The sequence below is a fragment of the Epinephelus fuscoguttatus genome, linkage group LG11, assembly GCF_011397635.1.
Source record: "Epinephelus fuscoguttatus linkage group LG11, E.fuscoguttatus.final_Chr_v1".
In the NCBI taxonomy this organism is placed as follows: domain Eukaryota; kingdom Metazoa; phylum Chordata; class Actinopteri; order Perciformes; family Serranidae; genus Epinephelus; species Epinephelus fuscoguttatus.
The window spans coordinates 23,522,666-23,545,049 of record NC_064762.1 but is presented as its reverse complement, the minus strand read 5'-3'; the positions used below and the strand labels follow the sequence as shown (position 1 = coordinate 23,545,049).

The following is a 22,384-nucleotide window of genomic DNA, read 5'->3' as shown; positions in this document are numbered from 1 at the left end:
AGGTTGTTCCACATTTTGGCAACCAGTTAAAAAAAAATATTTCCAGGTTTAGCATAATATGTTCAAATTATGTGCCTTTTTTTTTTTTTTTTTTTTTAAATTAGATGGGATTTACTGGAGAATTGGTGATGAATATTTATTTCAAACACTTAAAACGGGGAAAAAAATATATTTTATTATTTAATATTAGGAGGTAATAAACTGGATGCTTTCAGACTGGATGGCTGCATGTGTCACTTCTTGACCTGACGTGTTCCACTTAATAATCATGAATGGGTGTGTGGAATATTGGTATTCTGCACCAAAACATGCATAGTGTGTTGACTCAAGTGAGCAGAGAGCTTTGATTTTTTTTTTTTTTGGTTTTTAATGGGCTGACAAAATAATGACTTGGAAAGGATGTGCGTGCTTTTAGTCATCTCTCCCTCCTCTCGGCACACAGCGTGACACACAGCACACACATGCCCAGTCTTTAAAGTGGTCAATCTAAAAGCCCTGTAGACAGACCAATGCTCTCTATGACTTTGTCTATACTCTTTCCTCTGGATTATGTGAGATTTTATTTTGTAAGATTTGACAAGGAGAGTGGTGAAGTTGCCCTCTGGTGGTTGCTTTGTTACCTTAGAAAAAAAGAGTTCAAGTCTCTGTTTTATTTTACAGAAAAGGATCTTATTCCACTTTTGAGTTGACTGAGTCTGGTCAGCTACACATATAGCTTAACTCTGTGCAGTGAGTCTTGGTACAGTGGAGGTAAAAGAACTACATCATGCCATCACAGATCTTGCTGACAATCTCTACCACCTCTAAAATGTAAATTTTAAAATCTGGTCAATAGAGATTGTTCTACAGTCTGATCCCAGCCACTGAAAGGTGTATGTCAACACTTTATACCTCATGCAGACTCCACTGAGAAAACCAAGACAAGCTCCAGAATTTTCCATAATTAGTTTTGAATTAAACTGTCACCACCAGCGGGACACCAGACTGTGTTGTCACTGTTCTCACCTCTGTGTGCCGTGACACATCGGAGCATAGGCCACAATCTTTAAGCCTCTTGTGTTTCTGTGGTGACGAACAGATCTATCTAATCCCACGCAATTAAAACGATTAGTGAACGCTGAGGCTGCTAAAAGGCCTCAAACTGAACAGCTGGATTTCAGTGATGTGCCAGCGCACTTTTGGGAAAACTGTGCTTAGTTTGAGCACTTCAGAAAATACAGCACATTGCTGTAAAGTCCATTTTACCCCATCTCATCAGAGCAGCAAAAATTACACAGAGAAAGCAGTCAGTTCTGTATTTATTCAAATTGTTTTCTGCTGGTTAACTGCGATTCAAAAATTAACTGCTAAATTGACTCAAAAGTGAAGTCAAGACTATCCATGAGATTCTTGATGGATCCCTATCAAGCGGAATATTACTGATATTCCACTTCCTTGCTCGAGTTGTGCTGACGAGCCAAGGGTTTGCTGTTGAGGCCAGGCTGAGGGTGCTGTATGCCAGCAGCCTGCTGGAGTCAAGTAAAAACCTCTTACATAGGCTGTTTCCAAGTGGGCAGAGCCTCCTGATTAGAGGCTAGTTAGGGATTTGCCAAAGTGATTTAACAGTTGAAAGAATGGTCGAAGAGTGGAAGTCAGTTTTTGTTTGAAATCAAATATAAAAGAAGTTAAAAACACTGTTAATGCAGGGCTGTTCTGTTCCAACTGTGAATGCAGGACAGCAGCCTGGAAGGAAGCTCCACTTTATCACGGACGTGATGAAGGTTGGACGACAAATTACAGCTTTTTGGATGAAAGTGAATGTCAAAGCAGTTGTTTCTTCTTTACAAACACCGGCACTTCACAGGTGTTTTGACTGAACACCTGTGAAGTGCTTTTCTGAAGAGGACTTTTTCTGATGCTGTGCATGTGTGCTCACATGTTCATGTACATGATACACAAACAGAGCGTCTGAGCTTCCAGCTGAGTAAACCAGCTAAGTGGTGCACCCTGCCATGCCTTGCCACGTTTTATCCTGTGCGTGGCACACAAGCCCCCCCCACCCCCCCCACCCCCTTGCCTGACTGGACGCTGGTTTAGCACATTAGTATTAGCACTCTGAATTCCCAGTGTGGACATGTACCACCTGGCAGGCATCGCCGCCCTGCGTGAGTCAGAACACTCTAGCCATTAACACACGGCAGGTACCGTGGCACTGGCAAAGGATCAAGCCCATGTGGTAATGTTAACCTTAGTATCCACACAGACACACACACACACACACACACACACACACACACAAAGCTTCTCTCCTGCTCCGACTCATACTGATCCTATAAGCACTCCCAAGAGTGTGATAGACTGAGATGACTGCTACCACCCAGCTTCTCTACAGGCTAACCCTGCACACAGCACATTTTATTATCAGCTATGGAGATGTTCACTATGGATGCTGCCAGACAGAACACACACACACACTCAAATCAATTTCACGCCTGATGGCATTCCGATTAAAACTACATGGGTCGATAAAGCTGATTCAGATTTTTTTTATTCCTCTGGTATGAATTTCAAATGTAAAATCAAAGATTAATTCAAGAACATATTTGCTTCATGTATCCATTTTATTTGTTTCTTGATGCTTGAATACTGTAGGCACGGCCATATCCAGGATTCAGATATACTGAGATCTTAAGGAGATAGTTCAGATCTTTTGAGGTGGGGTTATTTGAGGTACTCCTCCATATTCAGTGTGTTACACACAGTAGATGCCAGTTGGCACACCTCCAGTTTGTTGAAGCAGGCTGGAGTCCGACACGGAAGCGAAGCAATGGGTCAGCAACAAAACCTATTTTAGCCACCTAAATAAAAGTTCCACCGAAAAATCAATATCACTTTAAGTGTACGGTATATTGAGAATATTTTCAGTGCTTTAACTCACCGTCAGACAGCGATTCCGGACGAGGAACTGAAGCCGTTATATCGCTCTCTTCAAGGCCAGTTCCATTGACAAAAACAGTGATTTATCATCTTTGAACATAAGATCTGCTGGTCTATGGCTGCCTTCATCAGTTATTTTGTTTGCGTTATTGTGTGACTTTGGTGTTTGAAAGGGTTTGTTCTGATTCAAGAATTGAGATCATAGATGGGGCAATGAAACCGTGTTGGCTACCTCGGAACAAGCTGTCTGACAGAAAGGTAAAGCAGTGAAATACTCTCACTATAGCATATACTTAAACTGTTATAGAATTTTGGAGGTGGGACTTTTTCACGTGGCTAAAATGTGTTTTGCTGCTGCCCCCTATTCATAGCGGTACATTCCTTAGCTTCCAAGGCAGTACTCTTGCCTGTTTCTTCAAACTGTACAGTGACTATGAATACGTACCTCACAACCCCACTTGAAAAATACAAACCACCTCTGAAACTCAGAATTCACCCAGATGCCCAGCCACCCAAAACAACTTAAAACTGGCCACCAACCAAACTGTCAAATTTTCTGAGTGTATAGGTGAGCACAAAGCTTTATCTTATCCTTATAAAGCTGCTATAGTTTTTTTTCTTTTTTTTTTTTATTTATGTATCAGAAAGAAGTCGCTTATAAAATTATCACCTGAATCTGCAGCTCTCCTTAGTTGTGCAGAGCCAACAACTTTACGTTTTGATTCACTCTTATACATTGGCACTCATGGCTGCGCCGAGTCAAGTCATGCTGCGCCGATTTTTGTTTCCAGTCAGTTTAGACGCACCATGCCACACTAAGCTGCGATGGAGATGGACCTTCTCAGGAGTAGGTCCAAAAGCGGGGCTGCCCGCCCTCAAGTGGGTAGTGGTGGAGTTTACTTTCTCTCCCACGTCCTGTTTTTACTGTAGATATCTGCTTTATTTTACTGTTTTACTTGTTCGCTACCCACCATATTAGAAGTTGTGTAAAGTTGTTGCTCGCAAGACTTCACATTTCCATATTTTTGTGCTTCACAATAAAAGTTTATACAAAACAAATTCATGAGGGACTTTAGCCATGGATCAGCATTCTGCTTTTAAACATCATTACTGAAGACAAGCCATTTTAAGACACGCCTTCAAGAAGGTAGCCCTTTTGTAATCAAAATGTAAATCCCTGCTGTGCTGAGCTGATGGCCCACGCCATGACTGTCGAAAGCGGTATTTGAGCATCGTTTTTGGCTGCAGCAGGCAGTTGTTTTCAGAAAAAAAACTCCAAACGCCCATCAAACAGCAGACACACAGTTAGTGACTAGCTGGTTAATTTAATGCAGCATTTAGCAACTATAGAGACAGGTATTTCCCGCAGGAGATGGTAGGGACCAAAAACAGAGCTAAAAGATAGCAAATATTGGACATATTCATCAGGTATCCACAACCACATAATCCACATAAATGAACAACTGTTTGCTCACATATGGAGCTGAAACCCTCCATCAAATTCAAATCAATTCAAATTTCACCAAATTAATTAGTCAAGCGACAAAATTAATCAGCATCAATCGTGATTTGATTTATTCTTTGAAGACAAAATGACAAAGCTTCACCGGCTCCCGCTTCCGCTGTGTGAGAATGTGAGGTTTTCTCAGTCTTCTGCGGTAGTAACCTGAATATCTTTGGGTAGCAGCTGTTTGAACCAATTTAAGGTTCATCTGAAAAGTTTACACAGGCCGTATCTTAATTACCATGCACCTCTGACAGAACCAGGCAGCAACACCCAAAAAACTACCAGATACGGTCGATGAATCAAAGGGCGGATCTACCCTTCAAACAGATGCACGCTGCATATTGACAGGGCAGAGCTTCAGGATTAGAAATCCTAGTTGCTACAGGGATTGCCCTGGCCTCTATACAGCAGGGACTCTCTGTGCAGGTCTGCACTGCATCATTCTGCCAAGACAGAAAGATCCTTTCACAGCTATTTTCGACACGCTCCGTCCCCATGGTGGCCTCTTTGTCTGGCCAGGAATCACTGTCACCTTTGTCACCTTGTAAGCAAGAGCAGGAGTTTCTGGCTTTACAGTCCTCGAGGGATACCTTTACAGTAACTACACACATAAAACAGCACACATGTGGCGCGCAGAATGCTGCAGGGGTTTTTTTTTCAATGAGATTACATCGTTCAGCCTTCGTTTCATTTGATCACGTCTTTTCACCTTCTGTTTCTCCGTCTCTCTCTTCCCAGCCCATCATGATCTCACTCTCCACTCTCACTCTCCCTGTCACTCTGACTCACTATCTCACGTACCCAACATGCACACATTCCGTCAGTGACCACTCACCATTCAGCCTCGGTAACACACCACGACATACACGAACACGTTCACACTTGGACATTCGCTACAGCAGAGCTTCAAAATTAGCAGCTACTACTGGCATGACACACCAGGAGAGGGAGTACAACACACACTAACACACTGTACAATCACACTCCTGGAGATGATGAGCTGCAACACACACTTGCACGTTCACTGCTGTAGAGCTTAATACTACCACAATAGCATAAGCATATCCGTCAATGGCGCGTTACGTGTTTGTGCGCCCGTTTTCACACCGTTATATCCCACACATACACACATGCACACCCTGGCCCAGATCCCTCTCATGAAGCAGCACTGTTTGGTAGAAATGTACAGCAGAAAAGGGGGTGGTGGGGGGGAACGCTACAGCTCCTGAGTATCTCCATGGAAACAGGCTGGAGAGCAGCATATCCCACTCGGCGTTCTGTCAGAGACTGAGGATGAATCCAGTCCTCATTAGGGAAGCCGAACCACACCACACAGCAGGCGGTTGATTCCATTATTAATTGCAACAGCTTTTTCACCCAAAAACACACAAACACACACACACACACACACACACACACACACACCTGGATGAGGGGTTTCCTCATGCTCAAAGTAGTCGATACACTCCAACTAGCTTCAACAAGAGATTCTCTCCTCAGGCTGATCAATGCAGATTGTATGATCCGAGTCAGTCTCATCCTTGCCCATCATCGATTTTCCTTCAAACGCCTCACAGTTACCATTTTACCTCCTGGATTTTGTACAGTAACTGACAGCTGACATGGAAAGTGTAAATCATTTTTGAGCAGTGTTGTCACAATACTGGAATTTCTAACTTCAATACAATAACCTGAACAATATTCATATTCAATACCTTTTTTGATACAAAAAAAACTGACATTGAAGGAATAACATTCCATATTATAATAAAATATAAATATAACAAGGCTCTAACATGACAACGATGACTTGTCTTTTTATGGTTAGAAGAGCAGAGTGACTGTAGTAATCATTAACAATAATAGAAAGCGAGAAAGCACAGTTGCTACCAGTGTATCGATACTGCAGAAAATGAGCATTGAAACCAGCAGAATCAATATGTATCAATAACCTGATACTTCTGATTACCCTATCCTCAAGTCCAAAGCCTTCATGCTCAAAAAATATGCAGAAGCAGAATATTTAATTAAAACGAACCCACTGAACTTCTAAGAATTTGCTGTTGATGCTGCCTCAAAATCCCACTGAGCTATAAACTTGAGAGTGTAGGTCATTTACTCCGAGATGAGAGTGAAGTGCAGAGAAGCCTTTCACTGAGCTGTGGAAAACGTCCCTCCATCTTACCAGCGCCCAGATCTACCTGCTCACCTCCCAGCAAAACTTATCTAGCAGAGTTTCGCAATCTCTTGGGCTGTTGCTCGAACTACAGACTGTACTTAAACATTTTTGTATTGCCCACCACCCATGCTGACACCATGGACACAAAGAGTATGGTAGTAGATCAAGAGGCAGACCTCTTCTTCTCTCTCTCTCAAACTCGGACCAAAATCCCATCAAATGGTAAAACCAATCAAATATTAGCTACGATTATGTTACTTTGTTGCCTAAATTGTTTTCAGAAACGTATTGTAGTGCCCTGTTTAGCTGTAATAGCGAGAGTTTGTGAATCAGAAGCGGGTGCCATACTGTTTCCTGTATTGTAAAAATCGAGGCTGAAAAAATAAACTGAGATCAAATGGTAAAACTAAGCAGTGTTGATCAAATATAAACCAAGATTCTGTTGCTGTGTTGCCTATTTCTCACCTCAAATGTTTTCAGAAACGTGATTTAGCTTACTTTGAAACTGTAATATGAGATTGTTTGTTACCAGCGGTGCTGTGCATTCTGGTAGTTGTAGGTTTTCTACCTCTTGATCCAAAGTAAATGCCACGGCCTTTTTTTTTTTTTTTACACTTTCTCTGCTCATGTAGCACCAATTTCAAATGATTTTGCATCTTTCTACTGCATAGACAGCCTAGTTTTATGAAAAGAAAATCTTTCCAGTGCCATGAAATTAACATTGCAGAGAGAAATTCAAGGTTGACACTAAACAGCACTCACTTAAAAATAGTAGTGGTAGCAAGCATTCATGCTATCATTGCTTTTCTGACTTACCAACATCATGTGGTCAATACTCAAACCCATTTCCAAGTCTTACATATCCAACACATTCAGCTAAATCTTGTGCAATTTATGTAACCCAAAGTTATCTACTCAGGTCAAACGTGAAGTGTTTCCACATGTTCTTAGTACAAAACAACAAATTGTATCAATCGTGCTTTCTGCTGCCAATACCCAGCTCACTCCTCTAAATGCTCTCTATATTCAAACTCATATTCACTCTTCCACTCACTCACACACCCACACAGCTCATCTTGCTACCTAACATGGTATTGTACCAAGCACCACTAGGAGGGATTAAAACTGGGAACCAGGATTCTGGTTATTTCCATCCAGCTTCACTTCATTTTTGCCACACAACTGAACACCAGGTGCCCAAGAAACATTGAGATAACAGAGCTGAGATGAAACTTTAATGATTCCCGTAGGGAGTCTTTGGTCACCGCAGCAGCAAAAGGATAAGGGTATACTGTAGACAAGAATACAACAGATGAAACTTAGTGCTGAGTGAAGATAGGATACAGTAACTCTTCATGCGAAAAATGCCAAATATTCTTTAGTTCCAGCTTCTAACATGTGAGAGCTTGCTGCTTTTCTCTGCTTCATATCACTGTGAATAAGATATTCTTGTGTTTTGGACCACTGGTTGGTAGAAACAGGACATGATGAAATTTTTCACAATACACTGACATTTTACAGCCCAAAAGATTAACCATGATTCCAGAAAATAATCTGGTGATTAGTCAGTAATGAAAAGTGAAAAAGAAATAAAAAATAATCACCAATAATGAGCTGCAGCCTCACTCAGCATATGCAGCAGTTACCAGTGAGGGAAAGTACATGTGTGTATTAATGTACTGCTTATTAACACTGGAACTACAATTGTATATTTTCTGTTCTTATTTTAACTCGAACTGAAAGTGTGTCCGCTGTTAAGACAGAAAGATGTTTATCAGTCATTCTTGAGCGTTGGGGGTAGGGTGATTTTTGCTCTTCAATTAGGCTGGGAAAATATATTTTAAAAGATCAAAGTCTTCACTGTTAAACACTGTAATGGGCCAGCCTCCCAGAGATTTATTTTTTTCTTAAGTAGCATACATAATGGGTGTCAGAGGTAAGATCTGAGAGAGCTGACGTCTTACGGAGTTGACATAAAGTTCAATATTTATTAATTTTGCAGCAGTCGTAGTGAGGAGCCATTTTATTTTTTTAGACCTGCTAAGAGTTGTCTAAATGCTAATCAGAGTACACATTTTTAAATCATAATTCATGTTTAGTTTTGATTTAGAAGGGCTACAGTTCTGGTTGAGCCACACTGGGTAGCAGTATTATTTAATGAATTTATCAAAAAAGTACTTGAGCAGCATCACGGCCTTTTTGGAAACCAGAAAATTAGATACGAGTCCTGAGATATAGCTGACTCCTTTTATGCTTGATTAAATGATGTTTTTGGAGAAATCCAATGGAGTTGACAAAAATCTGGGACACTTCTTTAAAGGGCCAACATTTTCATAAAAAATGTATTATAAAACAAAGATGATTATACCAGTACTTTTACACCAGTGTTATCAGTACGTGATGTTAGTTTAAGATTTTAAAGGCTTTTAATAGTTTGATGTTGTGAATTTTTGTCTGGGATGTGGGTGTTTTCTGGCACTGGGCAAGTTTAGAAGTAAAAAAAAAACCGAAAGTAGATTAAAATATTTTATAAATCAGATCTATTTCATACATATAAATCCTTTAAAATAATCTTTTACCCCAGAGACAAACAAACAAACATTTTTTTTATCTGAAACAATCTTGCAACAAAAGTCTACAGCAGTGATTATCAAAGTGGGGTCTGAAACATTAAGATTAATTTATTTAAATTATTAATAATTAATATTAATATTAATTAATTAATAATTAATAATTATTTTTTTTATATTATTATTTAAAATAACCACATTCATGTCTTATTAAACTTAAATGCACTAAGAGTGAAACACCCTCTCTTGATATGTGTGTGTAGTGCAGTTGACTTCATTTACCTTTGATATTTTGTTCAGGTACAATGGTACATGCAGCCAATTTAATTGATGTCAGTTTCATTCTCTTATAGGTGTTCTGTGTTGAGATGGTGTAGATATTTTTAACACATGTCTATTAACTTTTTACCACATTTTTCTTGTGTTGGTAGAGTATATAGAAGTGTATAGAAGTGTAAAAATAGACTACATTACATAATCTGGGTATAATCTGTCTTGGAAGGGATCGTCGGCTGAAAGACAGTTGAGAACCTATGACATGAAGCAGGAGAAAATACCAAGGTGTAACTAGACAGATGCAAGAGAGTGACAAGTGAAAGAGAAGATGTGAAGTAGTAACACTTTGAAATCTAAATAGGTAAGCTGCTAAAAGAAGCCAAATCCTGAATCATTAAAATGCAAGTTAATTGCTGGATCTCAGGAAAGCGTCACTCCCTGAGGTGGTTGTCACCGATACTGTTACCAAGAAAAAAACTGTCACTGATTTATTTCCATCGTTGAAATCAAGAAAAAGTCTGAGGGGAGACGAGCGGTGTTGTGCAGCTCTGTAGACAGACTGATGCAATAAACTGCCAAACATTAAATGTTTTATGTTTGCAGTTTTAATACTGGGTTCTGTGGTTACCATGTGCCGTCATCACCACCATGAATGAAGGGACAGTGAAAGCCAACGGAAAACAGAGCTTCGTTCTAGCACTGAGAGTTTGACTGTCAGGTGTTCAACTCCATGGATAAGACAACATAAAAGCTATCTTAAAAAATGATTCTGTGGTTTATCACTTCAAATATCACAGAACTCACTGGTATTTCTACTGTTGTCCTGCTCTGCACCCAGCAATGAATCAGCTCGTCACTTAATGGCTGGTTAATCATTCCATCCTGACCTCCAAACCCCTGCAGCAAAACAAAGAGAAAAGATTCCATCAACAGCCAGATGTACTGCAGCTTTAATCCTAAAAACAAACACTCTGTGTGAGTCAAAAGAACAGGGTCTATAAACAAATTAGCGGTTTTATAAACTGTGTCAAATGACTGATTGCCCACTTGCAAAATAGGACACAAAAAGCAAACTGTGGTGTCTTACAGAGATCTTGAGCATGACATCTAAAATAATCTCCAGCATGCAGAGGATATTTCAACACTCTGTTAACCAAACTGAACCGTCATCAAATCCACTGCCAAGTGTCAGCAATGAAGGAGGATGTTAAAAGGAGTTCTAACAATATTCGATCAGTCCCATCTGTTGTTCGGACCATCCGTCTGTCCGCCTGTCCAGCTATTTGCTCCAGATCTTAACAACTACTGGCCAGATTGCCAAATGTGATTTAGATGTTCTTGGTTCTCCTTTGAGAACGACTCACTCAACATTTTACAGAACACTGCAAAGTAGCTCCAAATGTTCTTGCTAAACTTCCTTAAAATTGACTTTAGATATGAACGGGCTGCAGATGATGAATCTCAGTGTTTCGGACCAATTTCTTCCTCTGCTGTTCTCGATATATCATAGTGCAGGCAGGTTCCTGTGAAATTTGGTGAACACATTCTTGTTCCCAAGAAGATAAACCCTTTTAGACATCTTTGGCAATTAGCTAAGCCTAGCATTAAGACTAAAAACAGAGGAAACAGCTAGCCTAGCTTTGTTCAAAGGGGATAACATCTGCCTACCAACAATCCACATCTCCCTGATTAACACATTATATCGTTTACTTACAAGGCTAGCCTTAGGAATCATGGACAAGGACACAACATTTTCTAAATGGTCAAATTGTTTTACATTTCAGTTCCAGCCTTTATGCTAAGCTAAGCTAACTGGCTACTGGCTTCACCTACACATTTACTGTACAGACAGGAGAGTGGTGTCTAACTCCTGGCAAGAAAGCGAACAAGCATATTTCCCAAAATCATGATCTATTCATTTAGCCATCGTAGCAGTGAGCCTCCAGCAAAATTAGTCATTCAGTATGTTGTCCGTTTTGCCCGACATTTCCGTATTGTTGTATGTAATAAACACTGAAGCCTCTAGGGGCTGCTGGCGGGCTTTCCACGCTTTATTCTTGTTGGGGGCTGCAAGCTTTTCGCTGGGAACAGGCTAAATGAGGCGTTTCAGGATGCCAGTGTATCTGCTGGAGAATCAGAGCAGTAAAAAGCCGCCTGGGAGACGCGAGGAGCTCAGACTCTTCTCCCCTGAGATCCCCCTCTGCATCCTAATGCCACACATGACAAATGACCACCTCAGTCACCTTAATACACACGAAAGATGCTTGATTCATTCCACACAGCTGTCCGAGTGTGCCTGTACGCATGCATGTAGGTGTGCCTTTAGCTCACTGTTTGTACAGTGTATTAGGAGATGGAGCATGTTGCAAGGGCAAATGCTGTATGCACAGTCTGCGTGTGCGCCTGCATGTGTCAGGACACAAGGATTAATGCTTCAAGTGATAAAGAGCATCTGTCAACCCTCTGCTGCATATCACAGTACAGTGAAAAAAAGAACCTGGCGTGCTATCTGATCTGTATGCAAACATGAATGAGTCTGAATGTTCATACGATGTTTTCTACAGCAAAACAGGTTCATGGTGATGTTTTTTCTTCTCTCTTATTTCAGGTCGTACATAACCAACACATTTGTGATTTTTCTGGGCAAAGAAATCTGGGAGCTAAATGGAGCGCAATACACTGTCAAAGGTTTCAGCACACACACGCACACCAACACACACACACACACACACACACACACACACACACACACACATATATATATATATAAAAGCCCTGAAGCCCTGTCAAACAGCTGAATGCAGGATTTGGATATCGCTGCAGCACCAGCTAGTCTCCATATCTTAGTATAGCAATAAGAAGGGTGTGTGTGTCTGTGTGTGTGTGTGTGTGTGTGTGTGTGTGTGTGTGTGTAAGGTGAAAGTGATGAACCCTCATTAGGTCACTTACAGGTTCAGGCTTTGGGGCTTCAGACCCAACCTGTGATTGAGAGATTGAGGGATTCAGAGAGATTGTACTATTCAGCTGTTGGATAGCAGGTTTCCAAAATCACAGAGTGATGGAGTAAGTTCTCCTACAGCCCCCCTCCCAAATCATCCTCCTGTCCCCATCTACCTGCTGCCGTTATCCTTATCTCCCCCTTTGTTCCCTCTCCTCATTTTGAATTCCCTCCGTCTATGACTAATAACGCATGAAGACAGGCACATACATTGACAGGAAGAGCATTTTCTCTGCCTCTCTGCAGCCGAACAGAACCGATAAAAATGATTACATAATGATTAACTACTGGTACCAATAAAGAAGGCAGCCTGTCAGTTATTTTGAAGCCAGGGATTGTGCCGACGCTAGTGGCCGAAAGAAGATCGATGGAAAGCTGTTTGGCCACATTGTCAAGATGAAAATCCCCTTGTTGCCCATCGAGAAGCCTGGTTGAGGAGCAGTCCCTCCCACCCTGCTGGATTCTGTTACACACACATACATATGAACACACACACACACACACACACACACACACACACACACACACACCTGCACGGACTGCTGCGATTGAGGGGGAGAAGAAGTGCTTTTCCTCCAAAACTGAAGACATGCATTTTGTCGTATCCGACGATCTATCTCTATCTATTGCACGGAATACCAATTACCTAATCTGCTGTGCTAACTTCTCATCTACCTGTTAAATTCACACACGCACAAGGCAGTAACAGTTCCACAGAAAATGTCTCAAGAAAAAAAAAGCACCAAAAAAAAAAAAGACAAGAAGCGTTTTTCTGGATAAGTCTTACCTTGCAGCGAGTCTATGTTCCGGAGACATTGGAGCACATATGCGGCGCGTCTTCACACGATGACAGGGAAGTGGCGGACAGTCATGCAGAGGTGTTTCACATCTGAGAACGGAGGGGGAAAGCAGGATTTCTCCTCTGTTTTTCTGTTCCTTTCTTGTTATTTTTTTCAAAGCCCTCAGAGGAATGGAGCACTGACAGAGGAGGAAGAGGAGGAGGAAGAGGAGGTGGAGGAGGAGGAGGAGGAGGAGGTGGAGGAGGAGGAGGAGGAGGAGGAGGAGGAGGAGAGGGAAGGCTAAGGAGGGAGCAGTCTGCCGGGCTGGGCTGCTGTGGATCACCTGGAGCAGTGTTGGGCTCCGCATTTACTCCTCCACTGCAGCAGTGCGAGGCAGCGGCGCGAGCTGCATGTTGCTCCCAAAGATCACCGCAAAACAAGGACACGGAGTCTCCATCTGCTGGATTCAGGATTCTGCAGCTCTGTAGCTCCACACGCTCCTATCCCCATCAGCATGCACACTCATGCTGTCCCTCTTCCCCTCTGGGTTTCTATCTGCATCTCTGTCTCTCTGTGTGCCTCTGCCTCACACTCCTTTTCCCTCTCAGGGGGGTTTATAACGTGTCACAAACGTGTTGCCATGTCACTTGGCTCTCACTTTTCCTGCTCTGTGTCCTCATACTGACTGGTGCATGTGGTCATACGTCTGGTGCTCTTGGTAATAAAACGTCAAGCTCAATAAAGCCTCAGCCAACCTCACGCTCTTCCTGCGATGACATCACTCCTCCGACCGAAAGGGAGGGAGTTGTTTCCTGGTCTTGTCGGGACCCTGCTGACGTCACCGAGATCAGACACGTTTTTCAGGCCATGTGCAGGTGTTTAAACGGCATACAGTCCACGGAGAAAGTTGCCGAGAACTGAACAACAGGAAGCATGCCAAAACTGATGGGTCCACTTCACCCGCACCAGATCCAAGCAGATTACGACACGAGACGTGGACACATTCCTGTCTCTCAAAGTACTGAGACAACCTCTTATCCAAACTACGGCACTGCAAATTTCACCAATCAGCAGAACAACACTTGGTCTCCAAGTTCATCCGCCCTCACATTCCCCTCACGTCCTGCCTCCTTCACCAGTCTCTTCTCTGTCCTACAGCACAGCAGAGCTTCTAAGGTTGAGAGACAATCTGAGAGAGGAATAAATACAGATTTGGAAAGGATCATATTGATTTTAGGCCCAGTGTAAGACTTATTGGTATTCTGAAGGAGTCGAGGTGCTACTCGAGAGAAATATGAGCGCTCCTTCGCTAGATGAAAAAGACTCATCAGCAATAGCTGATGCAAATAGAAAAGAAGGACCACTTGAATAAGGACACTGAAAGACAAAGCTGACACAAAGATGCAAAACCTCGTGTATGTAAGAGCAAAACCTTGACACCTTGATGCTTTCTGCAACTGTTTCCTACACGTCTTCTGTGCAGGTGAATATTTGGAAAGAGACAAAGGTTTTCAACCCACTCTTTCTCCTGCCAACTGTTAAACGGTCGTGATCGACAATCACTATTCGTTGTTCAACCTGGCTTTCTATTATTCCACTCTGTACGGTTCTGTATGCAGCAAGTCAAAGTGAACTGAAACTGGTCTTCTTTAGGTAGCTGATGACAGTGTATGTTGTTAGGTGTTTAACTGTTATTGAGGTGACCCCCTCCAGTTTTTAATTCGTACCAAGCTGCATTTACAAGTTTTAAAGTAGCAGTATGTAAGATTTTAGGAGGGATTTAGTGGCATCTAGTGGTGAGGATTGCAGATTGCAACCAGCTGAAACTTCTCTCATCTGGAAGTCGAATCATTATTATAGTTGTTTAAAAGCAGTGAAAAGACTTAATAAAACAGTTTCATGTTACAAATCAGTGTTTCTCAGACACTGTTTGGCTCATCGCAGATGGGTCGCAAATCCAGCACCTGCTATTGCTGGCCAAACTTTTTTCTTAAAAAATGTTTTTTATTTGGAGCCGAATTATCAACAGAAATCTATTCCCTTGCAAAACACACCGACCAGGTGGTTTACATTGGTAAAAACACAGAATAGAGCAGTTTCACTTTAAAAATCAGTGTTTTTCCAATGCTGTTTGGCTCATCATGGAGGGGTAGACGCCAAAGCACAAATGGCCCGTTCTAGAACCAGTGTTTGATTTGTCTGTTCCGGGCTACTGTAGAAACATGGCTGTGCAACATGGTGGACTCTGTAGACGAGGACGAGGTGATTATACACTTAAGAAAAACTACTTATTATATTACTGTATATTCCATTGCTCCCAATATATCCTCATTAATCCAACACACTGGACCTTTAAAATAAGCTGCCTTTTTTTTTTTTTTTTTTTTTACAAGACCTCCACTCCCATTCTCGAAACTGCCCAGTCTCAACTGAAACCAAAATGAAAATATATATATGTATATATCACTGTCTCAGTTTGCCAAAACACTGTGGACACAAAGATCAAAATTAGCTAAACTTATTTCACCTATTAGTAATCATGAATGAGACAGTAAGGACAACACAAGAGCTGCAACTGTACTGAAATTATCATAACAGTTTACATATAGCTGTATATATTTAATTAATTTTAGTGAGGACATTTCCACAGCAGAGAGACACAAAACAATCTTTGATTACTGTGCTTTTAGTCCCAACAAGTTTACCCCTCCACTGCTGCTTGCATAAACTGTTGAGCAGCATCAGAAAGCCCACTGAGTAAATACATTTTCCCAACACAGCACAGAGTCTGTTGTGGATTCTGAAATGGCCAGTTTTTGAAATTCACCAGTAGGTATGTCATAGCAGCGTTTCGTTATGTTATCAAGTCAACAGTCCCACCTAGTGGTGCAACACTGATCTGAAGTCCTCCAGGAAATTTTTAAAGATTTACACATTTGTGCTATAATTCTGTTTTAGAATGAAAACGACAGAAACAACAGAAATTATATCAGCTCATCATGCTCATTTTTAAAGCTTGAACTCCATAAACGCCATAAACAGCATCACTGCTCCTGCTTGCTTTATACTCCTTAAAATGATCCAGTCCACGCAGTAATTAACACTCTGCCTCAACCTTGAGAAAATGATGAGCAAGGTATGATCAAGAGCAAGTTCTGCGGATGGCTGATAAAGAAGAAAAAACTCAGAACAATTCTTTAGGTTATGCACATCAAACAAGCAGAGATGTTCCCATATCCACATTCACTTCATCTGGAGCCTTTGTGCTGACAAAGCCTGTAAAAGCACAGTAGGACCCTACACACGATTAACTTGCAGATAATCTCTGATGTGTGGTTGGGCTGAAACTCCGCTGTCAGCTCATTTGTAAGGCTTAAAAGACATTTTCAGAGTGCGATTAACACATATATGATCATTGTTTGAGCAACTGCTGTCAAACTTGAGATCCTGCGGTGGTTATCTAAGGATGCCGTTATAATTTAGAACGACACTGCAGCTCTACAGACCCAAGGTAACAATTAGTGTCGGGCTAAATGTGCAAAACGTCCCTGAGATATTAATAAGCAGAACAAAAAGGTAAAGCTTCAGTGTAAAAATAGCCAAACCTGACCTCAAAATGTTTGTTCATCTGTGAATTATACACCAACAAACATGTCCCCAGCTACAAGCAAATTCTGTTCTCATGTCGGGGAGTGTCTTGAGAATACTTGTTTGTCAGTTTGTGGTATTTATAACAAAGAAATTAAAATTCCCCAAATTTAACATTACTCTCTTCATGATTGGTGTTGGCCTTTGGCTTCAAAAGCATAACAGTGATAGTGATAGTATTTGAGGTTTGTGCTGATGTGAGCCAGCATTTGATCATCTAGGATGCCCAAAAATGCCAAGAGAAAGGCAGCGGACCCCTGCAGTGCTTTTTCCTTGGATGGTTCTCAGTGCTCTGACCTCTGCTGAGGGAAGGAGTCGTGCAGAGTTTACCTAATTAACGACTATCTCCTTTATGCTCCATGCCCAAATTCTTCTTGCATCAGAACAGCTAACACAAGAGACAACAAAAGACTGTGTATGTAAAAGGTGTCGCTGATAGTGACAAACCCATGGAGGGGGCAGGGTTTAGGACCAACACGTTCGCATTCCAACTCATCAAATACTGGCGTATTGTCAGTGGATCTACACTTCTAAAAATGACATGCTAGGCATGATCCTGCGTCTTTTTCGGACTTTCAGGGAGGGCTTGTCAATTCACGCTTGTTACATGCATTGTGTATTTTCAAATAATACAGGAAATGTAAAGTTTCTACTTGTTATATACATGCAGTCTTTTTCAAAATAAACGTACAATGTAGGTAGGTATTTCCTTAAGTTTCGGCAATAAAAGTCCCTGGTTGGGTTTAGAAAAAACACAATTGGCTTAAAATTCACAAAAAACGAGAAACAAACAGTGGGTTCCTGGGTGAAAGTCCAGTGTTTGTGTGACCCATCCACCAACCCTCCTGCCCTCACTATACAGACTTTCTTGCTCTTTATATTACAGTAGTTTTCCGTGGTGTTACAAACTGCCGAGTGAGTACCATACTGCTGCGAAGAGTGCCTCTGTCCATCCATGTCTGACGCCGACATCGACTGACAAAGCAGCGGTATTCTGACGAGGTGAGTTGTTGCTGCCTCTAAAACTGGCTTGCACGGTGTGTACACTACTGCAGCAAAGGGTGTCTGTCTGCATTGATGTCTTGACATTGACATCACTGACAAAGCGGTGGTATTTTACGAGTTGGGAGTGAGAGTGGGCTGTTATGACCGATACTGTAGCCAGCCACCGGCAGACAATCAAGATGTTTGGCTTCAGTTTTGGGGAGCTGTCATGACGTCCATCTTTATTATACAGTTGATGGTTCTGATTCACCGCTCTCTTCATTGTAGTTCACAGCGTCAGTAGGTTCACAGTGACGAAGGTCTGATATGCTGAAACCTATTGCAAGTCGGAAGTCTATAATTAGAAGTCAGTGTTCATGAATTCCAACCTAAATGCATCCTAGTGCATCAGCTTGGGAGAATGACAGCAAACAGAAGTTTGCATGTGAGGTCTCTGAACTTTACAAGCAACTACAATGTTGTAGAAGATATAGAATAAAATATAACATACCACAGCTCAAAATGGTGTGAACAGGTTCTGGGCATAATAGTCTGAACCACCACAGCCAGTAACATCAAGTTGTAGAACATGGATGAATGAATGAATGAATGAATGAATTAATGATGGATGAACTGAAGGGAGAGGGCAGCAACAACATTATTACAGCACGTTCACAACACAAACACTACATAAATTAAAATAATTTATCAACATTCTGTTCAGTTTGCTGTGTGAGCTGCCATCTTGCTATGAAATAAGGTATGTTTATGTCGGCAAAGTCAAGCAAGATAAATCCTGCCACAGTTTCTGACTTAAGTTACCGTTACATTGCACTTTTCCTTTTCTGAGATTGTTTTGGGGTTGTTGGGTTTTGTTTTTTTTTCGACTTTCAAATACAGTGGATTGCAGCAATAGACCCGCTGCACACTTGTTGCACAACACCAAACAGCAGACAAAGTTAGCAACTATCTGATCAACAGAGTAGAGAATTTACCAACTAAGGAGCCATATGTTTCTCTCTGGAGTTGTTGGAGAAAAAAAACTGAAAGCGCTAAAAGAAGAGTAAATATTTGACTTACATTCATCATGTGGACATAAACACTACAGTAAAGGAATTCAGATGTTTCTCTGTGTTTGCTGGGTGTGTAAATAAGAAACTGTCTGCCATGTTCACCATAGTAACGTTATGAGGTGATAATACGTCAACATTATGTTTACTGCTTGTGCTGCCCCCAAGTGGCCAAAAAAAATGAATGCAGGTTTAAGTTTAAGTTTGAAACTCATCTAAAGAATACAGCATTATTCTATATTTTACTTTTTGTCGACAAATCCCTTGAAAAGACCTTTTGACATCCCCAGCCTGTCAGCTGGCCAGCTTTCAGTCCCAAACCCACTGGCACCTCCTGAAGAGGTCAATTTTTATAATAGGTCACAAACATATATTTTTGTTTTTAAAGGGTTATATTATTTCCTAAAACAGCTGGGCACTGTACTGTGTAGCACAAGTACTCAAAAGGGAGTAAATTGTGCATCTGTTAGGAACTTTTTTCTGCTGCGGATTAACACACATTTAGTTCGCCTCTGATGTTGTCCTTCATGTATTTCTTGTGTCTCGATGCCTGCTGCAGATGAAATTTCCTTTGGGATAATAATAAAGTTGAAGTCCTATCACTAAAGTTCATACAATGTATGTTTTATGTATATTTTTAAGGGTGAATTATTCTTTGACTAGGCTCAAGTTAGGTTCGTCTTTGATATTATTGTCTCGTATGCTAGGTATATCATTCAGCATTCAGCATTGTCCATGACTTCAAGGTTCCGGTTTTCCAATGCTGTTTGGCTCATTGTGTCTGGTCCCCTGTACAAGACTAAACTGGTTTGACTTCATGCACACTGACTGAACTGGCATTGAGGTCGAATGAAGGGGATCAAAGTTTAGTAGAGGTCGAAGTGGGGAAGTCAGGTGTATGTTGCCAATATGGTAACATTTTGAATTTGATGCAGACCAAAGAGTTGTCCTCGCTGGCTGCAAGCGATGCGGCGCGTCATTCTGGGCTGAACTTTTGTCAGGCCGCTGTTTCTATTTATTCCTGTCTCTCACCTTGAAAGTGCCACAGTGGACAAGGAATGTCTGATTCAGAAGGTTAAAATGAGGTTTTATCTACAGCATACCTCCTCTTTCACTATAAAAAAAAAACAAAATAAGGTAGCAGCTGGCTGAAGGGAGATCACCAGGGAGCTTAAAGTTTCTGGTAAATGACCATCGTTAATAACATAATGAATAAAAAAGCAATGCGCACAACTCCAAAATCTTAAACAAAAATAGAGATGCACCGTTGTGGCAATGATAAAAAACAAAGGAAACACTGGCACAGATAAATTTATTTATTTAATGTGGGCAAAATGAACAGAAATGGAAGCGTTTCAGCTACGAAGCCTGATGATGCTGATGATGGCTTTGTCGCTGAAACATGTCTGTTTCTGTTCATTTTGTCCACATTAAATAGGTAAATTTATCTATGAGTGTTATCGATAAAAACAACCTGCTAATGGCTATATTGTACATAATTTCCAGTAAATATCACAATATAAAATGTGTGTTTTTGGTTTACAAAGTTCAAACAAGAGAATATAGCCAGTACTCCTCCATCATTTATGCAGTAACATCTCCAGTATGATCTCGAGCACACAGCTGATAGGTATGTGGTATGTTTATATGACGTAGCAGAAGTGTTTATTCATTTTATTCAGTGTGGACTGAGACCTCTGAAGCTTGGTGCAACAGATAGTCAGACGCTTGTTTGCTATTCCACTCAGTCACATTCACTAACAACCCAAACTAAACTGACCCACCTGAGTTGAAGCCCGAATCTGGCCTGTTCAGTATCTTCACATGAAATACTGAGCCCGAGCCCGATCAAGCCCAGCCTCCCCAAAAAGCACTAGTAGGCTTCTAACATCCGGGACACACTGGCTGTGTGACGGCGCAAGCCACACGCATTTCCAGCGGAAAATGGACCGGCTCGGTGGATCACAGACTCTGCACAATGTATTTCCCTGCCTGAGAAGCTCCTTGCTCCGCCATGAGGAAGCTTCTAGCAGAGTGCTTAGTTTTTAATCTTTTTTTATTTATTTATTTTAAAAATAATCATAACTTTTTTTTCACACAGCCTGAGCCCTACCCAACCCAGCCAATCAGCGTAAATTTTTGGCCCAAACGTGGTCCAACCTGTTGGGTTTTTGAGACCTGGCAGAGTTGGGTTGAGATTGAGAACTCTACTGCTGAGTCAAGTGCAACATCTAGTGGTAAAATTCGATATACAGGTATGATGGCCTAAACCGGTGTGAAATTTTTATTTATTTATTTATTTTACTACTGGGTATATTACACAGGTCTAAATGGTCTAAGTGGTTTATGAACTTGAAACATGGTAAAAAAAAAAAAAAAAAGTCGCCTTTTGCAGAACCTGTGTTTTTGATAATGAAGGAACGTGTCACACAATCCAGTAGTGTGGCTCACTGATGGGTTTCTAATCATTTCTGGTCAAAAATGGAGGTCTATGGCACATAGCAGTAAGGTGTTTCACAGTTTGGCTATAAAGGCAAAACTTAAAACAACAAATCTGCTCTTTTAATGTGATTTTTACAATCTGAAAACTATAGAGTATCACCAGACTTATCCTTTATAGTGTGTGGGTAAAGTTTATACTATTACAAACACCAACTACACCAGGCCACAATGGTCCAGTCATACTAGTGAAAACTCATCGAATGAAAACAGCAAAGAAGCTGCCAACACAACACTATCATTCCTTCAGACTCTACTACTATAATCCATTATAATAAATGTTAAAAAAGAGGTAGATGAAGCTGCCTATTAAACTTAAATGGCATCTCCTTATTATGTTTGACTTAATCACCCCTCCCACCTCTTACCTGAGTCCTTCTCAAAGAAAAGACAGCAGTGAGTCTGTAGTAGCCATGGTAACACCTGTGACAGATGAAAAGATGGATGACAGATATAGTACAATACAGCTGAGTCACTCCAGGCACACACACACACACACACACATACACTGACTGAATGGAGGGGAACAGCACAATGGGAACGTGTGGGCATTCACAGACACCAGAAACTTGAGGGAGAAGCTGTGGGTCCCCTCCATCCATTCACAGTGGCTTCAATGGCACCTCCACCCCTCCCTCCACCTCCACCTCCAAACACATGTATCACAACATCTCACCCACACGTCATGCATCATTCAGCTATTGATTGATCGGTGCAGGAGACACCCCGACGTGTGTGAAATAATCATTTAGTGACTCATCCATGCGCCGCACAACTTTCTCACATTTACACTTTGAGTGTGAGCAGGTGCGACACACACGGCTTCACCTGGTCAAGAAAAAAAAGGACCTCCATCTCCATCAGACCTCATGTAGGTGCTCTTGACAGTCAATAACAACAACAGGCTTCGCTGCAGACTCGGATCATGCACAAACACGACGCCGTGCACGCTTCCTCC

At 41.4% G+C, this 22,384-nt stretch overlaps 2 protein-coding genes across 6 annotated transcripts in view; one reads left to right on the top strand and one right to left on the bottom strand.

Moving 5' to 3' along the window:
- The window catches only part of LOC125897622 (cytospin-A-like), a 120,663-nt gene that overhangs the window by 78,768 nt on the left and 19,511 nt on the right, over positions 1-22,384 (top strand). The gene's annotated exons all lie outside the window — the stretch shown is intronic.
- LOC125897621 (disks large-associated protein 2) overlaps positions 1-22,384 on the bottom strand; it is a 127,892-nt gene that overhangs the window by 105,189 nt on the left and 319 nt on the right. Inside the window, exon 1 of one of the 5 annotated variants that reach the window (XM_049591042.1) lies at positions 13,234-13,463. The exons of the other annotated variants lie outside the window; for them this stretch is intronic. The gene's annotated coding sequence lies outside the window, so the exon portion shown is untranslated. Of the gene's footprint in view, positions 1-13,233; positions 13,464-22,384 lie in introns of those variants that run through there. 5 annotated transcript variants of the gene reach the window in all.